Source organism: Arvicanthis niloticus, chromosome 2 (genome assembly GCF_011762505.2).
Source record: "Arvicanthis niloticus isolate mArvNil1 chromosome 2, mArvNil1.pat.X, whole genome shotgun sequence".
NCBI classification, from domain to species: Eukaryota; Metazoa; Chordata; class Mammalia; order Rodentia; family Muridae; genus Arvicanthis; species Arvicanthis niloticus.
In genome coordinates this window covers 141,061,176-141,074,932 of record NC_047659.1, presented here as the reverse complement: position 1 = coordinate 141,074,932, position 13,757 = coordinate 141,061,176, and the positions used below count along the sequence as shown (strand labels likewise).

Genomic DNA, 13,757 nt, shown 5'->3' with positions numbered 1-13,757 from the left:
CACCATAGTTACCCACAGTACAAGATTGTTGCTGAGCGATTACTTTGTCTCAGATTATTTGCTGTTGTAGACAACAGTCCTCCTTAATCGTTTCCCAGAGATAAGTAAGTGCAGATGATCCTGCAGGGCACGTCTTTGTGCTTGTAGATCCCCTCCCCCACCTCGTTAATTAGGAAAGATTTCAACGATTGGGCAAGAGGAGAAACACACTTCCCTGACCCTCAGAGGTGTTATTAAGGGGGCACCAGGTGTGAGCTGCCCGCTTCCCTGCCAAGTCCGTATCTTTTCATAATCTCCATAGTAAACTTGAAAGGCAGGTGAGAGACAGCCATTTTGCAGATGAAGAAGCTTCAGCCACAGAGAGAATGATTATCCTTGCACCATGCTCTGGCAAAGGGAAGAAGAACCCAGACCACACAGCTCCAAGGACTGGCATCCACATCTTCATGCCGTCTCCAGCGAGTGCCAGCTCCTTCAAGTTACTTGCTTCACCTCAGGGACCAACGGCAGACACCTTTAAACCCACCTTCTAGGAGCAGGACAGGTTTTTCTGTCTATATTGTGAGAAATCTATCTTCCTAAGTTGAACAGTTGAACTGAAAAGCACCAATCAAAAGGGTCCAGCCTTGAGTGGGCCACACACATCTGGGACCACGCCCATTCGAACCACAGCGGCTCAAGGTCATGCCCATCTGAGGCTATGCCTATCTGAGAAGTGTGCTCATGTTTTGGCAACATTTTGTTACGTGTTGCCCACTGAGGACTGCAGCTGTTCTTCCCAAGTTCCCCCTCCTCACTGAGCACTCTCACAGAGCAAGGAGCAGGCACTTCCTGGGACTAGATGGTGCACACTTCCCAAGTCTCTTCCTTCCCTTCTGGCTTCCTCCTTTCCTTTCCCTCTCATTTGACCTCCCTCTCTCCTTCCTTCCCTCCCTCCCTCCCTCCCTCCCTCCCTCCCTCCCTCCCTCCCTCCCTCCCTTCCTCCCCCTCTTCTTCTCTCCCTCCCTCTCTTCCTCCCTTAACTACTGAGAACTGTCTATGGCCAAACACTATTCTATTATTATTCACAAGTATAAAACCTACAGCAACCCCATAGGGACAGGCAGCATTGCACTTTACCTTTGCAGATGGCAATCCCAAAGCACAGAGAGGTAAGATCTAGACACAGGCAAATGTACCCACAAACCAATGATGTCCAAGCCTGGTGCCCTGGGCCTCTGTGCATGAGCCATTGTGAAATGGAAAGTTGCTGCATTTATAGACTGTTCTAGAGAGAAAGAGTAGAGAGAGAGAGTGAGAGAGAGAGAGAGAGAGAGAGAGAGAGAGAGAGAGAGAGAGAGAGAGAGAGAGAGAATACCACAAGGCAACTTTTGAAATGTGGATATTTTTAAAAAAAAATAGATTTTGAGAGATCTTAGAATAAAGAGTTGTAACTAGCTGAGTCTCCTACAACTCATTTTTATTTCTTCCCTGATTCAAAGAAAATCATTGTATTTGTCAGTAATTTTGTATTCTTTAAAAATATACACAGGGTCTCAGAACTGTATGAATTTCAGGTTTGCACAACACTTCATAGTTTGCTATGACAAATACCACTGTGTCTTCTGCAGTATTTTTCAGGGAGAATACTTTAGGGTGAAAGTATTCATTGCTGTACAGAGCCATTCTGCTTTGCAAAATGTCTAGTATTCATAGACTCTGCTTTCTAGACTACAGAGTTACAAACTCCTCAGGCATTGAAGAAATCCCGTGTGTGTGTGTGTGTGTGTGTGTGTGTATTTGTGTGTAGATGTGTATATGCATTTATTTGTATGTGTATATGTGTGTATGTGTATATGAGTGAGTGTATGTGTATATATGTGAGTGTATGTGTATATATGTGTGTGTGTATGTGTGTGTATTTGTGTGTAGATGTGTATATGCATTTATTTGTATGTGTATATGTGTGTATGTGTAGATGAGTGAGTGTATGTGTATATATGTGTGTGTGTATGTGTATGAGCATGTATGTGTATGAGTATGTGTATATGTATGTGTGTGAGTGTGTATATGTGTGAGTGTGTGGGTATACAACTGGATGTGTATATGTATGTATATGAATGTGTGTATGTGTGTTTATGTATATTTTTGGAAAGGATATCACTATGTTACTTGGGCTGCCCTGCGACTTCCAATCTGGGCTTTGTGGACCTAGAGTGGACACAGAAGAGGAGGGAGCAGTTGGGGGTTCAGCACATGGTCACTTCTTAGTCTTAAACCTGTCTTTAGCTTTCCTAGTTCTGTAGCATGGAACATGTGAGTGAAACCCTTCTGGGTCTCTTGGGCCTTGTCTGTAAAATGAGAATTTAAACAGAATCTACTTCCTAAGTAGGTTGCTGGGGACATGAACCAAGATGGTCCAGGTAAACCACTTGGCAGATGTAGATCTTTCAGAAATAGTAATTTTCATCAATTGTTTAAGTAGTAAAAGATGGCCAACGCATGTGTGGCCACGCCTGGGCTGAGTGACCGGAAAGGTTTTTCTAGGGCTTTACATGTTAGTACTTCCACCTAAAATAAAGAAACAAACAAATCAGTAGAGTTTGTATTAAGTGCCTTTCATGTTAAGTGACCAAACTGTTGAAAGACAGATCCTTAGGGAGGAAGGGTTTATTTTGGCTCATGGGAAGAGCGCGGTGGTGGGTGTATGTTCTGGGGTCCTCACAACCGGGAGGTCCGTTTTCAAAGACTTGTCCCTGGTGCTCTACATTCCGAATTAGTGTCACCAGCTGGGGACCAAGGAGTCAAACACAGGAGCCTGTAGATGACAGTTCACATTTAGACCACAACAGAACTTTAACCATCCTCCCTCCCTCCCTCCCTTCCTCCCTCCCTTCTTCCTCCCTCCTCCCTCCTCCCTCCCTTGCTTCCTCCCTCCCTCCCTTTTCCCTCCCTCCTTCCTTTCCTCCCCATCTCTTTCCCTCTCTTGCTTTCTACATTACTTCTTCCCTCCATACCTTCCTCCCTTCCTCTAACCAAATATTCTTATCCTGGACTCTGCAGCCGTTGTGCCCTCTGTCTGCCCCCCCCCCCCCACACACACACACTAATTTTTTTATTTATGCATGTTAGGGTGTGTGTACATGTTCATTGCTGGAGGTGGTGGGACATCATGAGAGCTGTCTGATCCTCTGGAGTCAGTTGTGAGTTGCCATGGATGCTGGTGAGCCAAATTCAGGTCCTCAGCAAAAGCAGCAAGTGCCCCTGCCAGCTGAGCCATCCCCTGCTGCCCCTCAGGCACTGCTTTGAAGGTTCCTCTCTCTGTACAGCCTTCCTCTCTGGATCATTTGAATAAACAAATATTGATTGAACCAATGACCATCGGGGTGATTAACCCTGGGGTCAGGCAGAGACTTGGTGCTCAGTGCTGAGTGTTCAGAATATCTCGGAATTGTTACGGACATTTTCTTTGGGTAGATTAATTAAACACTTCTGTAAGTGGAGAAGCAGGAGCCTCACTGTGAATACAACACAAAATGTTTTCTGCGATCTCCCTGAAAACTGACATCCAGCTGGGGGCATGCATGGAGCACAGCCCTTCCCTCTCTCCCCTGCTGAGGGGGTACAGGAGAGAGCACTCTTGAAAACCAGACTCAAGCCTCTGCTACTGTTGGACAGATTTGCCCTGGCTGCTTCAGCTTCTCAGAGGACAGTCCCCAAGAGAATATTTTATTCTCCATGTTGTGCTGAAACTGCATGGACTTCAGAACTCTAGGAAGAATATGCTTTCTGTCTCAAAAAAATCTAGATGCCAGAAAAATAAATGCCGTAATAAAAACCGCAAAATGTTTTTTCTTGTCTACTTTTCTCTGGAACAATCTGGAGCATAGCCCGACGAGGAGTCCCATGGGACCTTTTGGATTGTGGCTCTTAGAGTAAGAGAAGCCCAAGCAGGCCCGGCCATGAGCTAGGAAATGATGCTTCACCCTGCTACCTCATGCTTGGGACTTCAGTGTGGCTTAGCATTCTCTGAACACTTGTGGAATCCTCTGTTATCACAGGTGAGCTTTTGGAAGGGCTGTCGGGTGACATTGTTTTGATATTCCTTGGATCATGAATGTAGGCACACAGACATTATGGGCCCTCATATTTGCAAACTAAGCACTTTACTATGGAGCTATCTCCTCTGCCTCTTCTAGGAACCAGTCTCTCTCTCTCTCTCTCTCTCTCTCTCTCTCTCTCTCTCTCTCTCTCTCTCTCTCTCTCTCTGTGTGTTACCATGCATTCATGATACATGTGAGCATGCATGCATACAGAAGCCAGAACAGGATGCTGAATGGTGTTGGATATGTCCTTCTGTAACTTGCACTGAGCCAGCGGACACTCACCATGTTACATAGGCTGGCTGCATCTTGAGGTCTTGGGATCCACCCCGTTGCTTGGGCTGCAGATATCTACAGGCACACTGGCCTTGTTATATGGGTGCTAAGGATTTGAACTTGAACCCTTACACTTACAGGGTGAGAACCCCTACCCACTAAGCACTCTCCTTCCCTGACTCTTAATCCTTATGCCTTCTTTTAATTTTACATACACATTACCTTTTTACATTAATTTTATTATTTTATTATCTATTCACTTATTTTGCATACATATATTTTACATTTTAAATTTAATTTTAATTTTTCTCATGCTTTCTTTTTATTTTATTTCATTCTGGGAATATTGTCCAGTGGTTTCCTGACTAAGTAATGTATCATCTGCCTGGTAAAGGAGAAGGCAGCGGCTTGTGGTTATCCAAGGAGCAGAATGGTTAACATAAATATAACTTCCATATATGTACAACTTCCGAAGTAGGTGAGTGAAGGATATCTAGAGGTTAAATTGAGACAGACAATAGCTTTGTTCTTCCAGTGATCATTGTTGTCCCAGGGTGAGTTAAGTTTATTCAAGAGAACAAAGGCATTCATGTTTCTTTCTCTTCCAACAGCCCAATCTGTAGAGATGTTTCAACTGTTAGGGTTGTGCTAATGAGGCCAAGGCTATGGGTTCAATCCCTACCCAGGGCAATCAGTTCACTTCAAAAGAACACCCAAGCTTCACTTTCTATCTTAGGCATCTGGTTCACGGTTCCGTTTTCTTTTGGAAACAATCCCTTCCCTGCCACCTGGAACTCTGCTTACTCTAGGGGTGGCCACTATGACTGGCCAATCAGAAACTCAAACCCTCTAGCCACGCCGGCTGGTCTATGTTCATCTATTTGGAGTGAATCTCAGGACCTGTGTGGAAGGGACAAGCAGAAGACTCTCCGAATTACTTCTGCATCTTTGTGCCAAAAATACCTGACATGGACAAGGTATGAAAGGAGGGTTTATAGAGGGGTAGGGGTGGGGGAAGCATGCTGACAGTGGTGCAAGGTGACTGCTTTGTCACGTGATGGCCCACAAGGAGAAGAATGAGCAGATCACCTGTAAAGCTCCACCCATGGTGGTCCAATTCCACCAAATAGATTCTACCTCTGAATGACTTCAAAACAGCTTTACAATCTGGGGTCCAAGTTCTCAAGCCATAAACCCAATGGTAGGTGCATCCCAGATTCTAAACATAAGAAGAGTCCATTTATTATCCTGGTACCTTGGGTTATTGTCTGTTGGTTGCCATGGTAACTCAATATGAGTTGCAAGGCTGAGCCAGCGCAAAGATAGGCAGGTCTGGGAAAGAGGGAAACCAAGTCCTGATGACATCATTGAGGCCTTGATATGGCTATGCCTGAAGCCCACCCTATCTTGCAGGAATTGTCTTTCGTACTTAAGGCAATTGGAACAATCAATAGGGATTCTAAGTCCTCTAGGCAAGGAAGAACAACTGCGTAAAGTCATAGGAGAATAGGATTTTGGGAAGTGTTTCCAGCATCATCCATCTCAGGCTTGCCCTCTCCACTGAGTTCCCAGAGTATTTTTATAAGGTTCATCAGTCCTGTGGTGTCCCCAGTGAAGAGATCAAACTGAAAAAGATGTGGAAATCCAATACACTAATCAACACTCTACAGTTTTTTACTTACTGGCAATTTTCTGTGGATCATTAAATCCCCGACTATGAGGCTCCCTCATTGATATGTGGGTCATGTAAAACAGCCTCTCACACAATCACTATTTCCGTGGTCTCTCCATCCCTGAGTCCCTGAACAGCATTTGTGCTGGTCATGATAATTTTTCTCATTCTACCTTTGGCTCAACTCTTTAACACCGAGTGGTCTGCTGCATGCAAGAAAATGATTTCTGCAAAACCTTGCATATGCATGCAAGGACAAAAATGTTTTCTTTCATTTCCAATCTGGCTTTCCTCAAATACATCCCACGGTATTAGAAAGAGTCTCCTGTGCTCTTCAGGACCAGGTCGCTTCTGAGGGGCTAGGGAGCAGACCACACTCACAGGAGTCATTGCTGGGTGTGGTCTTAGGGAAATCCAGGAGACAGATGACAAGATGAATTGCTTTTGTAACACCTGGAGACATTTTACTGTGTTCCAGAACTTACAGAGTCAGAAGGAAGACATGTCTGTCTGTCTGTCTGTCTTAAGGTATAAGGGGTAGGATGCTGATGCATGAGCACCTTTGTCTGAATCGTACTGACCTTCCTTTGGGCTCAGTCCAGACTCCTGAAGTTTTTGCTTGGAGCTACCACGTGTCTCATGGGAAGCTGTTTTAATGACCCCTGTATTAAAACTCATCAAACAAGGCATGGCAACTTTCACAAAATGAGAACAAACTGTTATGATCAAATCAGACCCAGTAATGAGTCTATGGTTTGAAACAGAAACAGCAGAAATCTTAGAAACAACAAAGAATGTGCTTTTGAGTTCTGAGAACTATCTCTATATCCATCTATCATCTATCTATCTATCTATCTATCTATCTATCTATCTATCTATCTACCTACCTACCTATCTATCTATCTAATCTATTTGTCATCTATCAATGTATCTACCTATCATATCTTTCTTTCTCTCTCTACCTATCTGTAGATAGATACCTATCTCTGTGTGTGTGTGTGTGTCTGTGTCTGTCTCTATCTATCTATCTATCTATCTATCTATCTATCTATCTATCTATCTACCTATCTATCTCTATCTACCTACCTATCTACCTACCTTCCTGCCTGTCTGGCTTGTTCTTTGATATGAGCTTCAGTTAGTGTGTACTTGCTGAGCTTCATTACCATAACAAAAATGCCTGACAAAAGCAAGTTAAGGAGGACAGGATTATTTTCATGGATGGTTCAAGGGTGCAGAGCATCATGGCAGGGAAGGCAAGGTGACAACAGTGAGATAGCGACACACTGAGTTCACAGGAAGCAGAGAGAGAGAGAGAAGAATACTCATGGGGATTATGTCTTAATGCTCTCTTGAGGTCGGTTCCACATTGGACCAAGAACTACAGCATCTAAGAAACCTTTTCTCACTCATCTCCTCTCAGTCTTTGCAGTGTTTCTTGAAGATGTATGACAATGTCCCATGGGTGCAGTGCTGGCCTTTTGATGGCTTCATTCCTAGCAGCATATGGCGACAGCATCTCTATAGACCTTCTCTTCCTTTACCTCATCGGCTTGGCCATTGGATGGTGATGAACTATCATGGTTAATGGTGGTCACATGATCAACTTTTAGCCAATCAGCACATATTATTATTTTGGCCACGGTTCAAGTGTCTCCTGAAACCACTGGGAGGGAAGATGGGGATGAAGAAGTCAGCTGTGTCAGCAGCGTCAGAGAGTCCTGCGAATCAAGTCAACACAAAGGAACGCAGAACCAAGAGGTGTGGAGATGTGGTCCTGATGACAGATTTGAAGCCCTGGTCTAGCTGTTCCTGAAGCCACACCTGGCACCCTAGACTGCTTAGGTCGGTAAGCCCATAAGTAACTGTTTTCCTTATAAGCTGGTTTGAATTGGATTTCTGTCACTTGTGGCAAAGAGAGCACTGAGTTATACAAGCAATCAGAGCTTCGAGCTTTATTTGCCCAGGTCTTTCACCTGTACCCAGTATCAATAAGTCAGCAAATGAAACACTCAAGAGTCCGCAGGCGGGAACCAGTGGAAATGTGAAAGCAATTTAATGCAGAAGGAGTGGAAGGACTCCACAGAGGTGACCACATCCAGCAGATGGACGATCGAGGAGGAAGACATGGCCTTGCTTACTCCCAGAGCAGCTGGGATTCTAACAAAAAACTGCCATGCTTGGCACATATGCAAATTCTTCCCCAGGCACCCAAGTGCTCATGGTTTCATTGAAAAAAAATCTATGTTCAAAGATGCTTCATTGATGGGGTTCTCCAATTCTCTTAGAGTAATCTAAATAGATTTGCTTGCTGGGGGAAGCACAAGTCATCCTCAGCCGGCCTCCTGAGGGGAGCTGGATGCTTTCCTAAGACAGGACTCCTTATTCAGCACTGCCTCCAGACATCTGCTTCAGCTCCTTGTTTGAGACAGCTTAGGATCCAGAAAGAGCAAGTTCACATCCCTGTTTTGTTTCTTGTGGACTGCATCCATCTTTGATTTCACGTCTACTGTCTTTCCCATTTGATTTCATTCCTTTTCGATAATAATAGGCAATAATGAATTATCGTCATGGCTGCTTCCACTTACTGAATGCCAGCTCTTCAGCAGACACTACACAGTGGTCATATTCCAGTCTTACCATGGTCTCCTAGGTTACTCCCTCATCAGACACCAACAGACAGATGAGGACACTAAACTACAAAGAGGGTAGACTGAGGTCAGATTACCAAGAAGTGTCAGGGCTGGTGTTCAATTCCAGGCTTGTTTAATTTGAGAGCCTGTGACTTCTTTATCTCCACAGAGGGTTCCTTGGGCCAATGCACTGATACACTAATATCATCTGGAAGCTCATTAGGAGATCTGGGCCTCTCCACGGGATTATCACGGGATTATTATATTATTATCCATTGGAATATTTGCTGTAGTATCAGCTGCCCAGTCCACCTCCAGGTAGGTTTTTGTTGTTTGTTTATTTTTGTGTATATGGGTGCCAGAAGATATCATTAGGCAACATTCCTCAGGAGCTGTTCACCTTGTATTCTATGACAGTCTCATTGGTTCTCAGCTCACCCAGTAGGCCAGACTGTCTGGCTAGTGAGCCTCAGAGACACACCTGTCACTTCATCTGTAGCACAGAAATGACGAGTTTGAGCCATCATGCAGACTTTAAAGAATATGTGTCTGTGGGGGTAGAGCTGTGGGGTGGAGCTGTGGGGGTAGGGCTGTGGGGTGGAGCTGTGGGGTGGAGCTGTGGGGTGGAGTTGTGGGGTGGGGCTGTGGGGTGGGACTGTGGGGGTGGGGCTGTGGGGGTGGGACTGTGGGGGTGGGACTGTGGGGTGGGGCTGTGGGGTGGGGCTGTGGGGTTGGGACTGTGGGGTGGAGCTGTGGGGTGGGGTTGTGGGGTGGGGCTGTGAGGGTGGAGCTGTGGGGGTGGGGCTGTGGGGTGGAGCTTTGGGGTGGGGCTGTGGGGGTGGAGCTGTGGGGGTGGAGCTGTGGGGATGGAGCTATGGGGTGGGGCTGTGGGGGTGGGGCTGTGGGTGGAGCTGTGGGGTGGGGCTGTGGGGTGGGGCTGTGGGGGTGGAGCTGTGGGTGGAGCTCAGGTCTCCAAGCTCACACAGGGAGCTTGCTCACAGACTTGTTTCCAGCCCTTTGTGTGATTCTTGTATGTGTGGGGGAAGCTCTTTGCCACTCAACCTTCCTGTAGCACACAGACTCTTTTCGCGATGGTTTTTACCATGGCTTGGGACTCGGCTGTCAAGTTCTGGTCATTGTATAATTGGGTCTAAGTTTGAAACAAGCTTAAGGACATGGTCTGCAGCCAGCGTTTCATGGTCTGCAGCCAGCGTTTCTTGTTCCTCCATGGCTCCTTTTCTAATTGCTTTACCAATGAGTCCAGTGGCTCTGGAGGCGCCTGTCGATGGCTGTCCGGTTGATGATGATGCATTTTGAAAAATGAGATTTGGGGCCATTCTGGGGCTGATTCAGCTCCAATGTATAAACGTGTCTTAGGGGTCAGAACTTTCGACAGGTTCAGAATTACTTTAATAATGTGAAATTGGAAGCTATTGATTGAATCCAAGTCCCCCACAAATAGAAACACTTGTTGGGAAAATTCTGCACCAATTGGAAATGTTTGTCTGAGGAAGGGGAAAGAGAAACGCCACCTTGATTTATGGAAGCCCATTCTCTTGCCTGCTAACCGACTATTTTTCAGTATTGTCAGTTCTAAAAAGTATTCATGGATTAAAGGCTCCACGAACAGTCTGTCCTTTGAGCTTCCTTAGATGAGGAAAGAAAGGGCTGTAAATAAGAAGTCACCACAGAGGGCTGCTTTAGATGTCAGCCTGATTGGGCGAAGGCTGGAGATACGCTCAGAGCATGAGTGAAAGGTGTCTTTGCTTACTTTTATAAGGATGATTCCAGAAAGGACTGCCTGAAAACAGAAGACCCGCCCTACGTATGAGTGACACCATCTTGTGGACTGGGAACCTGGACTGAATAAAAAGAAGGAAAGGGAGTAAATCAGGTGAGCTCCTGGAGTCCCAGCCTCCTTTCTCTGTCTTCTGGTCTATGTGGCATCCCCATGGCATGCTCCTACCTGCATGAGAAATGCCATGCCCTCTACTAATGGACTACACACTCCCAAACTGTGAACACAACAAACCTCTCTTCTCTCAGATATTTTGTCAGAGCAATGGAGTAAGTCATCCCAGCTGTGTCTTAACAGGAAGCTGAGGTTTGTCAATGGTGAGGACATCATGAGGGAGGTGTGGGCTCCGGCCAGGCTTCATGGGTTAGACTCTTGTAGTCCTTTCTGCCAGCTAGCCAAACTGAGACAGGCGACTTAATTTTTCCTTGCGTTTGTCTCCCCAGGAGGAAATAGAATACAACCTGGGCCAGGGAGACAGCTGGGTCTGTAAAGTGCTTGCCATAAAAGCATGAAGACCCGAATTTGATCCCAGCGCCTACATAAAAGCCTGGGTGTGGCAGTGACTGATTGTAATCCCAACACTTGGAGGTGGAGCCTGGTGCTTGCTGGCCAGCTAGTCTAGCCTAGTTGGTGACTCAGAGCCAGTAAGAGGCCATGTCTCAAGGGATGTAGACAAATATCCTGAGGATGATACCAGAGGTTGACTTCTGGTCTCCACAAATAAGCATATACCAGATGGATGCCTTCCCAGTACACATGTGTACCTACACATGCATGCACACAAATGTGTAAATAGAATTGTCTGCTCATTTGTGTGATGGAGAGAGTAAGCGATTTCATCAAGAAACTGGAGAAATGGCACAGCAGTTCCAGACTCATACTTGATGCACATCCATATATGTAGGCAAGAGAATACATATATAAAATGCATCTATCAAATGTGTGTGTGCTTAACACCAAATGCATTATTCTCGCTACTCCAGGATACTTTTAACACTGACTCCTGCTGCCTCAGGCTTCTGAGTCTAAACTTCTTAGCTCTAATAGCTTTGGAGAAACGACACACTGAATAGAAGGTATGGAGACCTGGCAGCAGGCCCCAGATATTCTGCCACACTTAGTTGTATGATAGTTCTGAGGGTACCTGTTTGGTCAGAATGCTTAGGTTCAAATCCTGCCTTCCCCACTTATCAAGAAGACTTCTGAATCTTCAGGTTCTTCTGCTTACGTTACCAAAAGTATCTCTGAGATGGAGTTGTGACTAGGCTCATACGAAAGACTGTTGTGACACTCCCTGAACATGGTGGATACTCGTTATAACATTTACCTATATGTGTCTGTGCAGCTGGACCATAGTTACTCTTCTACCCCCATACTTTAAGACATTTGTGGATTAACTTTTAGCTAACTTCATGGTGGAAAATGGAACTTATCACACTGAAAGAAGATACAGCAAACAGTGATTGCCCACCAATTAAAGAGAATGTTCTAAAATGTTCCACAAAGGCTTCAAGGCTGTACTTCCGGATGCCTTTCAATGGGCCTCTTTGCTATCTAGTCAGACCTTATCACCTGGGAAATGGGAGGATGACTTATGAACAGGAAGCAAATGAGGGGGAAAGTGACAGCTATGGAATTATCTCCTTTGAAGCCAGCCTGCAAATAACTTAGACTCAAAGTCCCCAGGAATAGCCAGACAGAAGCTCTAAGATGCAACACTCTGGTTAGAAGCATCACGGCAGAGGGTAAACAGGTCAGAGCCAAAGAGACTCACTGTAGAGGATGGTCTCTGTGGAACTCAGGTTGCCCTTGAACTTGTGACCCTTGTGCCCAACCTCCTATGTGCTGGAAATACAGTCCTGTTTTGACTAGTGTTGTTAGAGACAGTCACTCTGGGAAATCGTTTTGAGATGCACAGATGACAGAGTGTAGTCTATGCATATCTAGAGAAAACAGCCATGGAGGCCCAAGGAAGAACAAGTATAAGGCCCTAAGATAGTGGGATGGTTTGAATATGCTTGACTTAAGGCGTGGCACTATTAGGAGGTGTGGCCTTGGTGAAGTAGGTGTGGCCTTTGTGGAATACTGTGGGGATGGGCTTTGAGAGAGCTTCCTCCTAACTGCCTGGAAGCCAGTTTTTTTTTTTTTTTTTTTTTCCGTTTGCTTCTGAACAAGATGTAAAATTCTCAGCTCCTCCAGTGCCATGCTTGCCTGTACATTATGATGCTTCCCGCCATGATGATAATGAACTGAACCTCAGAACCTGTAAGCCAGCCCCGATTAAATGTTGTCCTCTTTAAGAGTTGCCTTGGTCATGGTGTCTGCTCACAGCAGTACAACCCTAACTAAGACAGGTAGGATGATACTGGTGTGTGTGTGTGTGTGTGTGTGTGTGTGTGTGTGTGTAGAACATTCAGGAGGAGGCTAAGTTAGCAGGAGTAGAGAGAGTGAGGGAGTCAGCATGGAGTGGTGGAAAATGTGTGAACTTGGCAGTCAGACATATTTGTTTGACTGCTTGGCACCATGGACAAGTTGCTAAATTCTCCAAGGCATCTCCATCAGCATGACTGTCATGAGCAACAGGTGGCTATGCTGCTTGATAAAATGCCTATAGGATATGAGCTTCATCTGATGGCTCCCTTGGTGAAGTGCTTGCTGTGTAAGGACCTGAGTTCCATCCCCATCATCCCTGTAAAAAGCCAGGCAAGGCAGTACACACTTAGCATCTTACCGATGGGGAGATAGAGACAGGAAGATCCCTGGGGCTCACTGGCCAACCAGTCTAGTCTACTTGGTTAAATCGGGTCAACTGAGAGACTCTGTCTCAAAAGGCAAGGTATCACCTGACACCTGACATTTGAGGTGGATCTATGGTTCCCACGTGCACATACATAGATGAACATATGCATAACACACAATATCTAAAGGGTAACAAATATTCAAAGCATTGTAGCTGGAAAACAACTTGAAACCTCACAGATTTAGATATTTAGGAGTCCAGGGAGTCAGGCTACTCCATACCTGCTGTGTTTAAGGTGTCCCGTCACCAAGCATGCCTTGGCCTTGGGCAGGTGGGTCTGCAGAGATGACACACAGGGAGGGTTCTGTCTATGTAGATAGGATTTTAAGCTCCATACGTTGACTGGGAGCTTCCCAGGCTTCTCTTTGTTTCATGGAACGCCATTCAATCCTGGGCAGCCAAATTTTGCAGAAACTGCTGCTATCACCCAAAATTCAGTCTAGGCTTCAATAGAATTTGTATTGATGGCTTAGTAATTTAATAAATAACCTTTGGA

The 13,757-nt window shown here is 45.5% G+C and overlaps 1 long non-coding RNA gene across 1 annotated transcript; it reads left to right on the top strand.

Annotated features, from left to right (window-relative positions):
- The first annotated feature begins 3,150 nt into the window (after nucleotides 1-3,150).
- On the top strand, nucleotides 3,151-12,729 carry LOC143441530 (uncharacterized). The gene is made up of 5 exons (XR_013109048.1): nucleotides 3,151-4,040; nucleotides 5,095-5,335; nucleotides 7,454-7,875; nucleotides 8,833-8,981; nucleotides 10,444-12,729. It is a non-coding gene; the product is annotated as an uncharacterized LOC143441530 (long non-coding RNA).
- The last annotated feature ends 1,028 nt before the right edge of the window (nucleotides 12,730-13,757 follow it).